Genomic DNA, 19883 nt, shown 5'->3' on the forward strand with positions numbered 1-19883 from the left:
CTCAAATACGTGAATTTTCTCTTAAATATGTAATTTTTTTTCAAATATGCAATTTTTTCTTAAATATGCAAATTTTCTCTTAAATATGTAATTTTCTTCTCAAATATGCATTTTTTTTTACAAATATGAGATTTTTTTCTTAAATATGTGATATTCATTCTAAAAACACAACAAAACATCATATATAAACACGTACATATGAATATCCTCCTGTCTGTGCCCCTTGTGCAATTTTATTAAAAAGAGACTCACATATTTTGGGGACATTCACAACCATGAGTTATGAATGTCTTCAAAATGTTCACACCTTTTTTAACTAAATACCCTCACATTTGTGAATGTCCTGACCTTCGCACGCAATTGTCCTCACACATTTGTGAACGTCCTCTTGCATGTGCTCCTTGTGCATTTTTTTTTTTTGGAAAGGCAAAAGGCCACATTCTTGGTATTTGCAGAAGTGCCGCTAAAGCCTCTAGTGATGTCTTTTAGCACTACCACTCACCATATATACACAAAAAATGACACTACTTTCTGACTGTTAATGTCCTCAAAATATGAGAACCTTCTTTTACTAAGCATTCTCATATTTGCGAATGTCCTCACACATGTGTGAACCTCCATAAAAAAAATCGCGTATTCTCATATTTGGGAGAAAAATCGCATATTTATAAGAAAATTTGCATATTTGGGAGGAAGTTTGAATATCTATAAGAAATTCGCTTGTGCAAAGGGTAAAAAGGTCCTTTTAAAGCAAAAAAATTGTAAATTTGGGCATGAGTTATGTAATGCCTGTGATTTTTTGGTAATTATTAAATTGTTACTTATATCTTAAATTGCTAAAATTAAAAATTTATTTAATTTTTAACTTGAAATTGAAATTATAAATTGAATTGAGTCATTAGTTGAAATGAAATTTAATATTAAATTTAATTAGGCATAAAATTAGAATTTAATCATACGTAGGAATTTAATTTAATTTGATATAAATTTAAGATGGATTTGGACCCTCATTGAGATGTGGGTTTATTAATTAAATATGGATACAGATTTGTTATGGCTTACTCTTATTGGATCAGATCTTAATTGGACTTAAAATCCAGTAAGAAAATCCAATAAAATATTCAATTAAGGATAAATAATAGATTTTAATAAAAAAATAAAATTTGTATAATTATGGTTATGGAGTCTCATGGGTTGGACGTCTATGGTGGGCCCCACATATGGTCATGCCACTTGGAAAAAAATAAATTATTAGATAATGACAAAAAATAAAAGATACAAAGAAAGAAAAAGAAAATTTAGATTTTTTAGTTAATAAAAGATAAAGAATGGAAGAAGTCCAAATGGTTTGGACTCTTGAGAGGTCTATCCACAAGTGGACGTTCCCTATAGTGGGACCTCTTGTATGGACCTTAATATAAAGTCTAAATTAGATATATATATATATATATATATATATATGTCATATATATTAAATTTAAAATAAATTATGATATATATATATATATTAACTGGTTGAAAAACAAAAAATAATTAAAAGAGATAAAGTCTAGAAGGTAGTATAGAGTCCCACACAAAGTAGAACTCTATCTACCTGAGGTCTCCTAGAGGGGACATCACCTCTTTCTAGATTAAATTAAATAAAAATATATATATAGGAAATAAAATATTTAAAAAAATTATAAAAGGGGGCTAGTTTCTCTCTCTCTCTATAGAACTCATGTTCTAGAGAGAGAGAGTGTAGAGAGGTCTAGAAAGAGGCTCATGACCCCCCTTCTCCCTTGTTTCATGGTTTAAGAAAAAAAAAGTGAAGAAGAAAAAACAAAAAGAGAGAAGAAAAGAGAGCTTACCTTTTCATTTCTTCTTCCTCACATCTCCTTCTTCCTCCGAACCATTAAGATAGTTTAGACCTCCATTAGAGTCCTGTAACTACCTTGGTGAAGGTCTAATCCAACCCAAAATGAGGTGTGTGTGGATGAAAAAGCAACGGTATTGTTACAGCAAGCGCAGTTAAACATGCATTAGCATACCTTTTTTTATCAAGGGCTTCGATATATATGTAGTTTATGCCTAGAACATCTATGGCTATTAGATCTACATGAAATTTTTTTTTGAAAACCCAACATGGTATTTTGGAAGATCAGTTTTGAGAAAATGATTTGAAAAAGACTAGTTTCGAACCTCTATAAAGCAAAAATCATGTGAATAGTTAGATCTGTATTTCATTAGATTTTTTAGAATATATAATGAATATAGAATAATGTTTTAGAGTGTTTCTCCATAGATCTTGATACTATAAATTTGTCTCTTGCTTAGATCTTGGTTAAAGATACATGAAAATCATTTTTAAAGAAGGTTTTGGCAAAATATTTTTGGGTTTTGATGTTTTATATTAAAGAAAGTTAATCTGAGCATATGTGGTAGATTAGTACATGTATACCATAATTAAACAACATGTTATTTCATAAATAAACCATGATTTTATGTTGTTTAAGGTTTCTTGTGATTCTTGCATAAATGCAATTGTATTTGAGATATTCCATGAAAGTTTTGTAATTCTTGAATGATGGATATTAATGTTTTAGCAAAAATTAGCATAAATATGGTCAAAAATGTGTTGTATGATGTTGCAAATATGTTTAGATAATAAAAAATCATGATTATATGAATTTCACTATGATTCTTGTTCTTGCTTAATAGATCTTGCACGAGTTTGAATCTTGGCTATTCTGTCCTTGTTTGGTTCTAACCAGTTTTAGAAAAAAATAGATATCTCTGTGAAAATGAAGTCAATAAATTACAAGCAAAATAATGGAGTGTTCTACATATCCAGGGCTTGAATTTAGAATTTTGTTTTGTTTCGTTAGATTTGGTTTTGAGGCTGAAACATCTGTTGCAACATAGCATAAGTTTTCTACCCTATCAGCAAGACTATTTTGACCAAAGTTTTTAAAAGTTCTAAAACCCTAATCAAAATTGATTAAAATAAATTATGAAAAATGTGGGTGAAAGATAACATGTATAAAAAGATTTTGTAAAAAGTATTTTGTCAAAAGATGTTTATGTAAATCTTGCAAAATTCTCCAAACTGGGATAAATTTTTGCAATTGACAGGATCTGTCTGATATTTTTCCTAAATAGGGTTCAGTCCTGGACTTTTCCTGATTTTATTATGATGAATTTATAGTTCTGTTTTTTGGACTGTGTTCCTAAGATGTTGGGGCAATCCAGGTAAAATATTGAGAGCAAAATTTGGTTCATGTGATTTTTGATGGGTTTTTAAAAAACAGGTTAATAGGGATCCGAACTGCACAGTATGGCATGTGTTAGTGCCTACTTGTATTTTACTTTGTGCAGCATGTTTATTGATGCTTAAATGAGATATTGAACTAATATGCATGTTAACTGGATGCATTTCATTATTGTTTGAATTAGACATGCATAAATATAAATAATTAGTCTACCTTGATTATGTAAATGCATAATGATTGCATTATTATATCAATTTTATGATAGAGACTAATCAAAAGAATTCATAGAGTGCTATGAATATTGTTGCATATGATCCCTGAATGTGATTGCATGTTTGCATTGACACGATTAACAAGAAAATTAATTAAGAATTCAAATTAAAATTAATTCTCTTATGGCTTATTTAGAGAGTAAGCCTGATACTAACGGTTCTGTAGGATATTGTTTTAGCATAAAAAGTTGCTTTTGTCCTCCATCCATAGGACCCATAACCAGGAGAACTACCATGATTTGTTCACAGTGTGGTAGGTAAGACTCATGAGAAAATTTTGATATATCAGGTTATAGGAGGTTGGGATCCCTCTCTAAAATTATATTTTTCTCTCCGAAGTAGTCACAGTTGAGGCGTCACACAGGTTAATAAGACACAATTGCTTGAAAATACAAACTCGGGTTGTACCTCCATACTGAGAAAGTCTATGTTATACCCACAAACAAATATTTCAGAAATCATGTTAACATGCTATTTAGCAATTCATTCATGCAGTATCATATTATTTTTAATATTTTAGATATGTAGCAATATCACATGTTCATCATCCTACATCCGCATATATGGCCAATATGAAACAACATTAACATGCTCATATTCATTTTTTACATGCTTTGCATTTACAGTCATGCTTATAATCTATTTATCAATTATTTTAATGTGTACGTTCATAATTCATACTTTATATACATGACATGCTTTACAAAATTATCATTTCATACAAGCATTCACAATAGATATGTCAATCACATCAATCAAGCAATATTCTTTTCACACAAAGCATGATCAAACATGTACTTACAATAAACACACTTCATATTTCACTATCTAAAATCGTGACGAGCATGATCTTTTGAACCACAACAAGAAAAAATATTTATATTCTCATACATTTAAATCATGCTCAACATAATTTTTTAACTACAGTCACAGCAATCCTAGATATCCACATCTAAGTGGTGTGTGTGCACATAACGGTGTGGCATACAATCACTCCTATTTTCATATATTCAAATCATGTTTAGAGTGATCTCCAAACTATAGTCACAACAATCCTAGATATCTGTAACTAAGTGAATATTCAATGCATTTGCACCACATACTTACCACGGGTATTTACTTGATTTGCATTTTTATGCATTATATTCAATATGCATAGTTTTTATAGCCTCAAGCGATACTTAGCAATAAGTATGATTTATTTTCTTTTTCGTACCTGCAAATCAATTAGCACAGTGCAATATATATAACTCTAAGAATTTATGCTATTACAACTAAATTGATAATTACATCTAAGCATATTTTATTTGTGAACACAAACCATGCATGTGCGTGTGCAAAGACGGTACTAGCGATGTACGTGTTAACGTGGTTAACTATGCACATTTGCGTACTCTCAAGTGCATGTTCATGATGCAAACTATGAAATCAAAAGCATATTTACAACATGTATAAAACACACTTCGAAACAAAGTTTCAAACATGTATATTTGACTTTTGAAGACATTTTTGAAACCTTGTTAGAAAACCACATTCAAAACTGGAATTTGGTCTCACATGAGCATTTCACTAAACACTTGCATGCGGAAAAATTCAAAAGACAATCAAATTTCAGAATTATACAATATGCTTAATAGTGTTAATATGATACATTAATCATGCTAATAACAAAATCAATGCATTTGCTAATTATTTCATGAAAATTTATCGAATTAGGCATTTCTAAACCTAATTTGCTACATACAACACTATGTTATGATATTTAAGCAAAGTATCATTAAGACACACAAGATTAATACCAAACAACAAGAATTTATATTCTACAAATTTAGTTTAGGAATCCTACCTCTAATAATGTGAAGAACAACGAATTGAAACACAAAGACCAAGGGGTTTCAAAGTGAGCAAAGATTGTTCAAGCTAACAAAGCACTGAATACTTGGTGCCCAATCGAAAATGCCAAAAGCTTATCTCAAGTTCTCAAATGATACTAGAGATACACATATGATCATAAAGAAAATAATGTTTGAGGTTTCTCTATCAACTGTTGAATTCACAACAACAAAAGTTGTTATCACGTTATCAGAGAAAATGAAATAATGATACAAATTGGGGTTCTCCAATTCAGAAGGTGGGGTGCCAGAATCAATATATTTATCTGGATTTGATTTTTGTTCTTCTATCAATTTTATTGTGAGGCAATGCAGGCTCTAGGGTGTTGACTTGGCAGTGATTAGGTCCGAGAATGTCCCCTGCTTCATGGCACGGGTGAGTTGCTCATTGACAGCAAATATAGTGTAACGCCTCAAATTCATATACTTGAAACCGTTTATGAAAAAGGTTGAAAGCTTTGAAATCAATAATTTATCAGAGTTTGAAATAGAAGTTCAGCGGAAAATCATGTTTGAAACAGCAAGTCCCTGGACCTTGGGTGCATTACAATGCAAACTTCCCTTTTACAAACCAATTTGCAACTTAAATGTATTTATTGAAATAAATATAAGAAACAGAGTTTTGGTAATACAGTTTTAATAATTCAGAGTTTAATTTAAAAGAAAGGCTTTCAAAGAAGCTCTATACCATATTTTTACCAAAATGTTCTCAGAAGCGTAACGTCAGGAAAAGGGTCTCGCCTTGAACGTATCACGTCATCATGCCATCGCAAGCTATCTCAACTTGTCCACCACCTGCCCATGAAATGGGTCGGTTTCGCAAAAAACTAGTAGGGGTGAAAAAGATAACGAGGAACAAAGACTGCAATAAGCAAGATAATTGCTCAACTAAACAGGAGAAACAAAACAGAGCTAACCATACATGCTATCGAGTATGGCAAGCAAAACTCCAGTAAAGCAAAGTAGTAACAAACAAAGTGTTGAACAAGTAAAGTAAGCAATTGTAGCAGTCTGACTAACTCTACAGGTAAGGAGTAACTAACTCCACCAAGCAGTCAAGTATTGTAAGCCGAGTAACAGAATAAACATTGGCAATCATAATCAAGCTTACCATGCATAACCATTGAATTCTTTAGTCTAGTGGCAAGTAACTACATAAATCATGAAGTGCAATCTATTGCACAACAAGTAGTTTATAAGCTACCTGTGACTAAGCAATCACACGCCAACAGTTATATATTAACCACAAAGTGTAGGCAGCTTGTAAGAAAAGCAGCTACATTTATTTTAGTTGTAGACAGTTCATAGATTACGAGCCGTGAACAATCACATCAGTCATAAGATGTCTAAGTTAACAAGTACTATAATACAACAAGCACGAATAGTTCCACCAAGTAGTAAAGCAAATCACATACTAATATACTACAACTAGTGTAATGCTATTATCATAAGCATTTAACTAGTATAAGCAGCTAGTTATTACTAGCAAGAAACCGTGTCAGTTGTTCAACCAACTAGAGTAGCTCCATAATAGGCATGCATCATTCAACAAGTAGTATACACTGAATTACAGAACAAACAAGTAGTTCATGTCACAGCACGCACGTCTCAACAATGTGAATAATTTACATTTTGTTCTGATTATTAGCAGGTTACTGTGGGTACGCATAGGAAAATGTAAAAACAATCGAGATCGATCTGGGGGTATACTATGCCATGTATTTTATGATACCCTGAATGACTGACTGAGTCTGCTCCTAAGGAGACGACCAGTGACCAAGAGAGTAAATCCCCAAAGGCATTCGTGGCCCGTGGATGCATTCAAACTTCTGCAGAAGTGGCCTGAAGGCTATCTTTGTAGCATTTCTCCTAACTCTGATGAACAGGGAAGCCGAGTCATTTCCTCGAAATAGCCATTAATGTCATGTCCATTAGAGTTTTGTTTCATCCATCCTCTCTCTTGATGAACCATTTCGAACGGGCACAATAGAGATTTTTTAACCACTGCCCCATTCTACATGCTTAGGGCCATTATGCCCGCTCGAGCATCTTGCCTGTAAAGGCGCATAGTCACCATTATGTGACATATATGTGTAAATGCATGTTAAAGGCAACCACACACCTCTCATCCTACTCACCGTAGTATGCAACTTACCTATTCAAAAGTACAACCGCGATGAGAGGGTTCAACTCATAATGAGGGTATTAATATCACCATTTTAATGATCTCAAAACATATGACATTGCACGTTCGCGGTAGACATAGACCTCTCATCCTACTCATTGTAGTACGCAATGTACCTATTCAAAAGTATAACTATGATGAGAGGGGCATGGATTTCTCAAAAGGAAATCCCCACAACAATGCTTTGTCAATAAGATATGGTGTAACCATTTAAGTTCAAACTTGTCATGCTCAGGTCCTTTAGACTGTCACGAGCTTCTTGCCTGTTAGGCGAACATCGATAATACATAATTAGCAAAAAGTGTCAAAACACGTCTCAAGGTTACTACAGACCTCTCATCCTGCTCCTCGTAGTCCAAACATATCATACATGACTAAGGGTATAAATATAAAGAGAGAAGCATAAATTTCTCAGAAGAAATCCATCAGCAATAATCTTGCGAAGGAAGGTAAAGCGCCAACTATGTTAGTTTGGCCAGAAAACCCAATAACTAGGTCTCGCATCAAAGGTGATGCAACACTAGTCTAGCGATGGCGCAGGTTCCTTAGTAGAACCTTCGTCCATCTCATGCCCCTTAAACAAGGTTATCCGAGTTATATTGGATACTCAAACTGAAGTTGTAAACACTTTCCCCAAATACATCAATTTGGGAGATCCAACTGCTATTTCATAAAAAGGGTTTCGAAATTGGCTTTACACAACTATCCGTTTCGAAAATAGGTTGGTGCTTAAAAGTCATCCTTTGGAGAACCAAAGTGCATAAGTGTGCATCGTGTCTTTTAAGACTAATGAACAAGTTGGAATACGCTCGAAGCTGCATTCAGTGAGTGCAAGCCAACAAAGAGCAAGTCCGTGCACGTTACAGTGCGGCGATAGAGTACGATCGATCCGCAAAGTGTGAAACTGCATCGAGTGCAAAACCTCATAAGCAAAGCATAAAGTACAAAACTGTACCTCAACTAATCAACCAAGCAAGTACGTGAATACTTAAAGCAATGCATATGGTACAAAACCACACCTCGGCCAAACAAACACGCAAGCAAGTGAACACACAAGGCATCATAGAAGGTACGAAACAATACCTCAGCTAGACAGATGTGCAAGCAATACTCAAAGCAAAAGAGCAACAATAACTTAAAATCCAACAAGAACAGAAAGGAAAGCCTTGGCGCATAAAAAGCGGGGCAACAGAAAGGAAAGTACAGAAAGTAAATACGAAACAAAAGCATGGGAACATTGTTATTATCGCAAAATTTTTACTTTTGCAAGTCAAACTGACCTTTGAAAAAGATTTTGAAAATAACTCGCCTCCGTTTTAAAATGCGAGATAATTCCGAAGAATGGGACTCGTCTGTCGGTACGAGGTTCAACCGTTCCTGGCGCCTTTACCAGGGATAATTGAACCAAGGATCAATTGTATGCTTAACTTTGCTCAACTTGTCTAAATCATGTTTTATTTCCTAAATGCACAAAGAATCAGGCATGTGCTATGGCTTTTTGAAAATGCAAGTTTGAAAACATGATGTTTGCTTTGAATATTGGAAAATATTTGGAGATTCTTGGAAAAGATAACACTTGGAAAATCATGAGCTTAGTGAGAGAATATTTCTGAGGAAAGTGAAAATCGATTTTTGAAGAAATCTTGAAGTTTTGTGAAAATCGATTTTGAGAAAGGTGAAATAACTTTGGAAAATTTTGATTTCTTTGAATTCAAACTTTGAAATTGAATATATAACTTAGAAAATCGGGATTTTGAACTTAGTAAATGCTTGAAATATCATTGGAAAATCAATGTTTTGAGAAAATCGATTTTAGAATAAGACTTAGAACTTTTGAGAAAATAGATTTCTTTAAATTGAAATTGAAATTGAAATTTGCAAATGAATGAATATGGATTTGAAATACTTGATTTTGAGGAATTGAGGAAATCCTTTTTGTATTTTTGAAAAATGCACTGCATTTTGAAGTTAGCCTAAGAGTGTAGGCTGAATGTGGCTAATACGAAGATTATAAATCTAGGTATCATTCGTATTCTGACTATGGCCATAAATACAAATTCCACCAAGTTTGTCAACTCCATAAGAGCTTGTGCACGTGCCATTCGTGTAGACCATAGTGAATTTGAAATATGTGCATGAATTGGCATACATAGCAGTTATATATCAAAGCTTAAAACTATATGCAATGCAAATCCTAATCTATGCAGGAATTGAAATTCTTATTCCAAAGTTTATATTTAATTTACATCACTAATTGAATTTAAATACATAAAAATAAAGAAAATAAAGTCTTCAATGTTCCTGCAAAACTAGAAAAACAGGTTAGTGAAAATATGTTGGCTTTTCTAGATTTATCCAGTAATATCTAGAAATTGCTGGATTTTGCTAGATATAAGTCTTTTTCCATGATTCCCTTAAATTAAAATAAAAAAATATGAAATAAAATTGAATAAATAAGAAAGATAAGATATGAAATTTCGAAATTGGGGTTAAAATGACCAAAATACCCCTAATAGCAAGACTATGGCCTTGAAATCAGGGTTTTTAGAAAAATATTTGGTAAAATGTAAGTTTTGAAGTTCAAATAAAAATATATCAAGCTAAATATGATATGACATGCTTAAAAATATGAAAATTAGGGTTAGGGATTTCGAAATTGAGGTCAAATGACCAAATTGCCCCCGATAGCAAGACTATGGCCTTGAAATCAGGGTTTTCTGAAATAGATTTTAGTAAAACTTGAGATTTATGATTGAAATAAATATAAAATCAAACATGAAACATCCTAATATGATTATAAACATGAACAAACCCTAAAAACACACAGTTATGCACAAAAATTAAGAAATATCACAAAAATTGTGATTTTGGCAGTGTTTTGGGATCCTGTGGGGCCTTGTTTTGCAATTTGATCAATTTAGGCATTAAACGGATTCCAAATTTCATAAAAATTGGTACCTGCACTTGTTATGTCTCTGAAGTCAGATTGAAATCATAAAAATAATTTTTTGACATTATTTTAATCCGAAAATTGCATTAAAACTCTAAAATATGCTATTTTTAACCTAAGTCACAAACCAGTTTTAGAGTTAGACCCGAATCAGGGGTGAATCCTCCATAAAACTTCTGAATTTTTACAGAGATAAACTAGGAAGAAACACAGAGATTTCCCAATTTACAGATCGGAAAAATTATCTTCGGTTAGGGAGAAACCCTTCCGGCAATCTGAACCAAAATATAACAAATCTAACAGGGGTTAAAACAGCTACTTAGGATTGAAAATACAGAAATAAATAGCAAACCTAATAAAAAATTTCTGAACTTTTAGCAGTGAACCGTGAACAGAAAAATAATAATACTCACTTTTTAGAGATCATGAATCGGATCTGTGGTTTGGAATATATAAATAACACAAGTCTGATTAGGATTTTGGTAAACCCTAACGAGTTTTAAATTTAAAATCAGATTCTCTGACAGAGGAAAAATACTAAACAGAGATCAAAAACTCCCAAAATTTCACAGTAAATAGATCTCATTAATATGAATCCATGGCACTTTACAGATCTTGAATCGGACATCGGATGAGAAAACCCACACAAGTGCAAGTTACCCTTCTGATTTTAACAATGATTTTAAAGTTTTAAAACCCAATTTGATGTCTGATTTTTCTGACAGGGTTCCCGAATCCCAAAATCTCTGATTTTTTTATAGTAGTTCAATTACACATGCATGTATCACATATAAAAAAATCAGAAATTAACAGTGAATATTTCAATCCGAAACAGCATGCTCTTTTCTGTTCTAAACTAAAAACACACAGAAATTTGATAAAACCTAATAAATCATGCTTTAACTAAGGAAAACAACAAAATAAATAATAAAACAGTAAAACAAAATTGATTTCTATATTAAAACACATGTAATAAACATAACTAAGTAAAAATAAAAAATAAAAACAGGGAACCCATGGCTGGAATTTGATTTTACCTTTAAAAGAATGGATTTAACCCATAAAAAGGGTAAATCACATGTTTTATCGGTTAAGAAGATGTAAATCAATGCTATATTTGATTCTAATGGATTAGAATCCCTGTAAAAACAATAAAACCATGTTAGATCATCTTCTTGGACCGTTCTTGATGGTTCTTGAGGTTGAATCATGGTTGAATCCATGAAATAGATGGTACCAATGGCTAAACTAGCATCAAATCATGAAAAATATTAAATAAAACTAATAAAAAAATTTACCTTGGAGTTGCAGCAATGGAGGAAGGGATAGAGAGGAGAGAGAAGCTCCAAGAAACCTCAATGAGAGAGATGGAAAAATCGACCCCCCTATGGCCTCTATTTATAATAAAAAATTAGGTTTTAAAATCAAGTCTTTTAAAAATTTTGGACTCTAGCAAGGGGGGGCGATTTTGGTGTGAGTTTACCTAACTACCCCTAGCATAGATTATCCTAATTAAGTCCTAATTAGCCCTTAGCTAAACCTAAAAAATCCCCAAATGTGATGCCACTTGGCATTTTCCACATTTGGGTTTTTAAAGTTCTTTTAAAACCTTTAAAAACACTAATTTTAAAATCCAAACTTCAAAATGAGTTTTTAAAATAGCTTTTGACTCTTCTAAACCTCTAACACTAACCAAGACACTGACTAACCCTAGTCTAGTCCTGACTTACTCGAATATGGCACCACCCCGAGTGGGCCCTACTTGAGTTTTAAAAAAAAAATGATTTTAAAACTTGAAATTGAGAAAGTTTTCAAAAGATTTTCAAAAGTAAACTTTGAAATTTAAATTTTTGAAATGGCATAGGGTTCTAACTGGGTCAGAACTCCTCTGGATATGGTTCCAACTAAGTGGGCCCACATCGATTTTTGAAATCTGTGAAATAACACTGAAAATGACTTTGAAAAGGGGTTAAAGTCAATAATTGAAATTTGAGATTTTTGAAAATAGAGTCTCAAGTGAATTGGGACTCCGGGTTAGAGTCCTGGACTCTTAGGATTCTGAGATTTTGGATTTTAAAAGCCAAATGAAAGAATTTTCGAAAGATTTTATCAAGAAATGATGAAATAAGTCAGAAAATACAGTCAGGGTTAGACTCCTAACTTGACCAAAACTCATAAATAGAGTCCTGAATTAACTAGACTCTGTAAAATGACCTAAATTTTGAAAACGAACGGAAGAGATTGAAAATGGAAGTAAAACAAAACTTGAAAACAAACTCCTGACTGGATTAAGACTCTGGGACAGAGTCCTGATCGGACTGAAACTCTAGATTTCTGAGAAATTTGATAAACAAAGGAATTCAAAAGCGACACCACCTAAATGGGTCTCATCTGAGCTTTGAAATCAATCGAAATTTGAATTTAAAATGAATCCAGATTGTTTTCTAAGAAAATATTTCGAAATATAAAGTCCTGGGGTTGGAAAATGATAGAATATTGAATAAAAACCCAGGTTTTGAAATTGATTTTTGAAAGAAAAGCTTTAAAACTCAATTCTGGATTGAATATTTTGAAAACAAGAATGTTGATCTCGAAAATGAGATGTGATGACATGCAATGCTATGCAATGCAATGAAATGGTATGCCGAATGGATGAAATGATATCGCGATGATATATGAAATGTAAACACTAGATGAGGGTGAAAATTTGGGGTGTTTACAAACATAAAGTGCATCAACAAAGTAAAGACAAGTAAAAAGCCATGGCGCATAAAGCGCGGGGCAGCAAGAAGGTAAAGTGCAAAAAAGTAAAGAGGACAAGGATCATGAAACTGTGTCCTTGAATTAAAAGACATGAAATGTAAAGACATGAATTAAAAGCCTGAGCACATATAGCACGATAGTAATAGAAAATGAAAGTGCAAGGAAAGTAAAGAGGACAAGGATCGCGAAACTGCGTCCTTGAGTTAGAAGACATACATATATATTTTATAAGTATATATATATCTATCATTGTCCTCTTTCATTTTTAATTATATTTCCTTATTTTAGCATTTATTCATTCATTGTCCTTTTACGCAAGAATCTCCGACCTTGAGGGGTTCTGGGTCCTCGTACGCCTGTAACGTAGGTAAGCATAGGCTCAAGCTACGAAGAGCGAGTAAGCTCTGTCGTTCAACCTACGAGTGTAAAAGTGTTAGCATGCCAAAATACAAACGAGAAGCAGGTTCGATAAGACATGCAACAGTATTGGACCCCGATCAGAGAGCTCATATCCCTATAGGAGGACAACAAAGGCAGCAAGGCAGGGTGTCTTGGGTTCCCTGCCTGCTCGAACAACAAAGGCCCCCTGACAGGGCCTTGCTGACCACCGACAGCAAGCAGTGGCAGAGGCAGAGAATTCTCATGCCAGACGAGCAGAGACAAGGAGTGGCAAGGGCAAGGGTGTTTCGCTCCTGCCGACCTATCGAGAAAGGCAGAAGATGGTACGGGCTTGACCCTTGCCGGCTTGCCAGCAAGAAGAACAGGTGGCAGGGAGCTTGGCCTCTGCCGACCCGCCGGAACCACATGGAGGAATGGGGATCTACTCCCTACTTGCTTGATAGAAAGAACACAGAGGCAGAGGCTCTCCCCCCTGCCTGCTGGAAAGGAGCAGATACAGGGGTCAGGCCCTGTTTGTCCAACAAAAGCATAGAGAGAAGGGTGGAACAGGGAGGGCTTGACCACTCCCCGCCTACCAAAATGCAAGGAGACGGTAGAGGCTGGTCCCTGTCGACCCATCCGAACATACGAAGGTGGCGGAGGATCGATCCCTGCCCACCTAACGAGAAAAGAGAGGGAGACGGTGATAGGGCTTGACCCTTACCGTCGTTCTCAGACTCAGAGAGGTGGCAGGGTCTTGACCCTTGCCAACCTACCGAGAACAAAGGAAAGGGAGGTGGCAGGGGCTCGGCCCCTGCCGATTTGCCTGAACAAGAGGCAGGCAGGGGGGCCTTGCCACCTTGTCGACCAAGGCATGAGCGGTCCCTTCCTCGGGAGCCCCATGCCCAAGAGAAGAGGCAACGCAGGCGATAGCTATGTCGTCTGCTAGAAGGAAAAAAGGGGGTAGATGACTAAGGAGAGGTGCTCAGCACCTCCCTCCTTGGTAGACCCAGAGCCACCACGATGGTGGCTCTGATCCATCGACCCGAGAATAGGAGGGTCAAGGGAGACGAAGAAGAGAGGAGACAACGAGGCGGGGTGTCCGGCACCACCCTACTGGTAGACCCAGAGCCACCCTTGATGGTGGCTCTGGTCCACCACCACCAAACAGAAACAGGGGTGGGCTTTACCTGGGAAGATCGCGGTGATGGGGGAGTCCACGGACGATACAGGCGATGGCGGCGGCGTCGGGACCTCGTTCGATAGGTGAAATGGGACGAAGGAAGGAGAGGATGCTCTCGGGAGGGAGCTCTGACGTCGGGGGGCTCCTCTGTGAAACCGAAGAGGCATGAAGGAGAGGGTAACGCGATCGTCGGAGGTTGCTCAGGGAATCGATCATCAGGTGGCCTTCGACGAGCAGCGGGTGATCGTGACGGAGAGGGGGGTGGCTGAAACCATCGGCACACGAGGTTGGATGGGAGGTCTCATCACCAGGACTCACAACCATGACGGTGTGAGGCGGCCAAAGAAATGGGTGTCTGCTGAGGCCACCGAATTGAGGGTGGTTGTCAGCAGACGTCGAGCACGGGCAGTGATGATAGGGATGCACCACAAAGAGGGAGGAGAGCAGCGATAGTGGCATCGACCGAATACAAGGAGGAAGAGGGTGACAGGGACAGGGGGGTCGCTGGCGCTCAGAGGTCACCGGCACTCAAAAGTCATCAACGGCTCCGATCGCCGACGTCTACAAGGAAGGGGCTATAGATGAGGAGAGAGAGAGAGTGGCGAGGGTTTTACCCCTCGCCCCTCTCAGCCCATATCTTTTAAAGATGCAGGCTCTCATAAAATTTTGAGAGTTCGGGTCCAGGTCAGGCTCGAGTCCGGGTCAAACTCAGATCCGGACCCGACACGGCGGACCAACCTCGACACGTGTCTGACACGTGCCCAACACGTGTTTGACACATGTCCGACACGGATTTTTTTTATATATATGCTTTACATATAGTGTCCTTAAGCTGGTTTTCGAATGACTCCTTTGCATCAAAAATCAATTGCCTGGTGGTCTTGATCTGCTCATTCACCTCTCCCTCAAATTGATGCAGAGTCTCTTCTTTAATGGGGTTATTGGGTTGGAGAAGTGCCTAGTAAGCCGATCTTGAGAGAAGATCTGATAAGTTCAACAAAGACTCTTGCTCGGTATTCTCTAGCTTGAGCTTGCGAGCATAGGCAGCATAGGTGTTAACAAGGGCAACATGATCGTTCACCTGTTTTATGATCAGGTCGACAAGGGTCTTGAGGAGATCAGATTTGAGGGCGAGGAATGTCCTACTGACATAGGCGTGAAGATGGTGCTGGTGATTTGGATTCTTTAGAAAGCCAATGGGATTTGATTTGGTGTTCATGGTGGTGGCGGTAAGAAGGGAGATGCAAAATTTGGCTCCGCCACCGGGTGTCTTCCATGATGCAAAAGTCGCAATATCTAGAAGAAAAAAAAGGAAATGGTTGAAACTCACCAAAAGATCAAAATGAAAGCAAGGAGAGGGAATCTACCCTCAAGGTTGTCCTAGAGAGGGGGTTTAAGTGCACTGCGTGATGATGAAGGTTCTCGCGATGACAATGATGATGATTGTTGTCATTGAGTTGAGAGAGAGCTCTCACCGCAGGTCGAGTGAAAATAGCAAATGCCCAAGCATCGAGAGGAAGCCCTATTCGGCTAAGGCATGGGTTGTGGAAAGATGAAGAAGGAAGTGGCCTAGGATGCAGTAGGTGGATGGGGCTGGTCTAATGGTTGTGCGTCTCCCAGTGTGGGTGTCGCCCCTTTGGGGAAAAAGGTTAAAGAGGATGGGAGAGAGAGTTCACTAAGCAAATAAGAAGTGAGAAAATGGGCAAAGAGAGAAGCAGAGGGGTCAAATTCTCTAGTGGTGTCGCCCATCTCCCATTTTGAGTGAAACCAAATGGGTCTCATTTGGATCAGGTTTGGATCTAAATTACCTAAAACCCCAAAAACAATACTAAAATATATCTTATCAAAATTATTTTTTGTTTTTTAAGATCTATTTATCCAACATATTGTCTAAAGCTAAATCTTATAATTAAATAAAATTTTATTTACTATTTAAAACCCTTAAAACTCTATGTTTGGATCTAACCCGTATAGAGTTTAGGTCCAATCCATAATTTTTTTCAAAAAATTTATTTTTCTTATCTACCAAAATAGCTATACTAATTCTAAAAAGTTCATGGTTTTGGTACTTTCTAAAATCATAAATTATTGATTAAAATATTTCCCATAAATTATTTTATGACCAAAATACCCTTTTTGAGAATTTTTTTTTAAAACCAACAAAATACATCTGGTTAAGTTCCAAAACACCTAGATAAGTTTGTGATTCCTTAAAATAATTAATTTTCATGATAATTTAAATATTTTAATAATATTTTGTTTGAAATAATTATTGAAATAACTATTTTATCCTTATTGATCCGAAAAGAATAATTAAGCATGTAAAATACCAATACTTGAAAATAAAAAGTAGAAATCCATTTATAACTCAATGATAAAGTTGAATTCTTTATTTATTAATAATTCTTAAAAATTATAGGCTTTATATACAGTCAGCTCATCCGAACTTTGAAAAGTTGTGTGAGAGTGCCCAGAAGTTGAATGCACAGTTCTATCATGAGGACGAGACCATTATGTTTGGGGATGGATGGTGGGTTCTAAAGGCCCTTCGGGAGGATCTAATAAGCGAGGCCCATAGGTCGAAGTATTTTGTTCATCATGGTAGCACTAAGATGTTTTAAGATTTACAAAATATATATTGGTGGAATGGGATGAAACAAGATATTTTTGAGTTTGTATCTCAATGTCTTACTTGCCAGCAAGTTAAGATCGAGTATTAGAGGCCTGGTGGACTGTTACAGCCTTTGGACATCCCTAAGTGAAAGTGAGATAACATATTGATGGACTTCATCATGGTTTACCAAGGACCCATCATCAGCATTATGCCATCTAGGTGATAGTAGACTGACTGACGAAGAGCGCTCATTTTCTACTAATCAGGGTGAGTCAGAGTTTGAGAACTTGGCATATTTGTACATAGATGAGATCATTAAACTTCACGGGATACCACTTTTGATTGTGTCAGATTGAGATCCTTACTTCACATCTTCTTTCTAGCACTAGTTGGAGAAAGCCCTTGGTACCAAATGAAAGTTCAGTACAACTTTCCATCCACAGACCAATAGACAGACAAAGTGCATTATCCAGACCCTTGAGGACATGTTGAGAGCATGCACGTTCGATTGGGCAGGAGACTAGGATAAGCATGTGAAGGTTGTAGAGTTTTCATACAACAACAACTACCATGCCAGTATTAGTATGACCCCATATGAAGCTTTGTATGGTAGACCTTGCAGATTCGTTGGGATGAAATTGGTGTTAGAGAAGTGAAGTCTCAAGAGGCGATCCAGCATTATTCAGACCAGGTATAGAGGATTCACTAGTAGTTAGTTGCTGCATAGAGCCTACAGAAGAGCCACACCGACCAGCGGCATAAGGAGCTTAGTTTTGCAGTGGGCGGGCATGTACTTGTTCGAATATCGCCTATAAAAAGTGTTTTTAGATTAAAAAAAAGGAAACTTAGTCTTCGATAAGTGAGACCTTTAGAGTTCCTCGAGTGAGTTGGTGAGTCAGTGTACCGAGTAGCACTTCCATCTCAGTTTTTTTAGATCCACATCTAGATGTTGAGAAAGTGCATACCATACCCCTCATATGTTATTCAGTATGAGGAAGTCGAAGTATAACCAAATTTGACGTCGAAGGAGAGACTAGTAGAGATTGTGAAATGCCAGGAGATGATACTTTGGAGTAGGACAATTTTGTTCGTGAAAATGCTTTGGCAACATCACAGTCTGAATGAGTGCACCTGGGAGCTTGAGACTGATATGCATAAACATTACCCACACTTATTTGGTATATTATAATTTTGTAGACAAAACTTTTTTAAGGGGATAGGGATGTAATATCTCATAAATTTCCTTTATTTTTAATTTTATAAATATAATTTTTAATTTTATAAATATAATTTTTAATTAAATATTTATATTTCATGTTTAAAATTAAAAATAATATAAAAAAATTACATATATATTAATATATATAGACTGACATTAATATGGATCTGAGCAAGGTCCAAGACCCATTGATGATATATATATATATATATATATATATATATATATATATATATATATATATATATATATATATATATATATATATATATATAGGGGCGCTGACTATGGATCGAGACATGGTTCAGAATCCATATTGACTATGAATATACAGGGGCTGAAATCTAAATGGACTTGGGTCATGGGTCCAGCCAAGACCCATAGTTCATCCATAAGTTTTTAAAATAAAAAAGAATTTAAAACTTTAACTAAAAAGAATATATATATAAGTATATATATATTAACAGAGAATAATTAGGGAAGAATTTTATGTTAAATAGAACTATATCCCAAAACAAACAAAGGGGAGGGTGTCACCTCCTAAAGAGGAGTCCCTCTTGTGTTATAAGAGAGCGGCTAAGCCTTTCTCTCTCAAAAACGTCAAAGACAGAGGAAGAGAGAGAAAGAAGGATGTCACCTTCTCTACCCTCTTCTTCTTCTTCTTTTCGCATATTTGCAACACGAAGGTATGGGTTCTTCTCTTTTTTGATAGATCGAGGGTTTGGCATGGCCTAAATCGCATGGGTTTAAGGAAAAATCATGTGTGTAATTTTTTGCATGTATAATACATGTATTTATAGTGTTTTTTATGCTTAAATCTAATTTTTTGCATACTTGAACATGTCTGTAATTTTGAACATATATTAAACCCTAAACCCTCAATCCTAAATCCTAAACCCTAAACCGCAAACCCCAAACCCTGAATCCTAAACCATAAAGCCTAAACCCCTAAAATCCTAAACACTAATCGCGATTGGGCATATGATGATGTATGTTTTCTTTGATGATGATGGTCATGTATTGTATCTAAGCCAAACCATTGGTCATGATGTATTGTAACTAAATACTCATATATTTTGTAAATGAATGTGGTTGTAAATCATGTCGATTTGTAGTTATGAAGTTATTGGGACAACGATATATCTTTGTGAATGATGTTGATTTATATTTATGAAG

The sequence above is a fragment of the Nuphar pumila genome, chromosome 2 (genome assembly GCF_984573655.1).
Source record: "Nuphar pumila chromosome 2, dmNupPumi1.hap1.1, whole genome shotgun sequence".
In the NCBI taxonomy this organism is placed as follows: domain Eukaryota; kingdom Viridiplantae; phylum Streptophyta; class Magnoliopsida; order Nymphaeales; family Nymphaeaceae; genus Nuphar; species Nuphar pumila.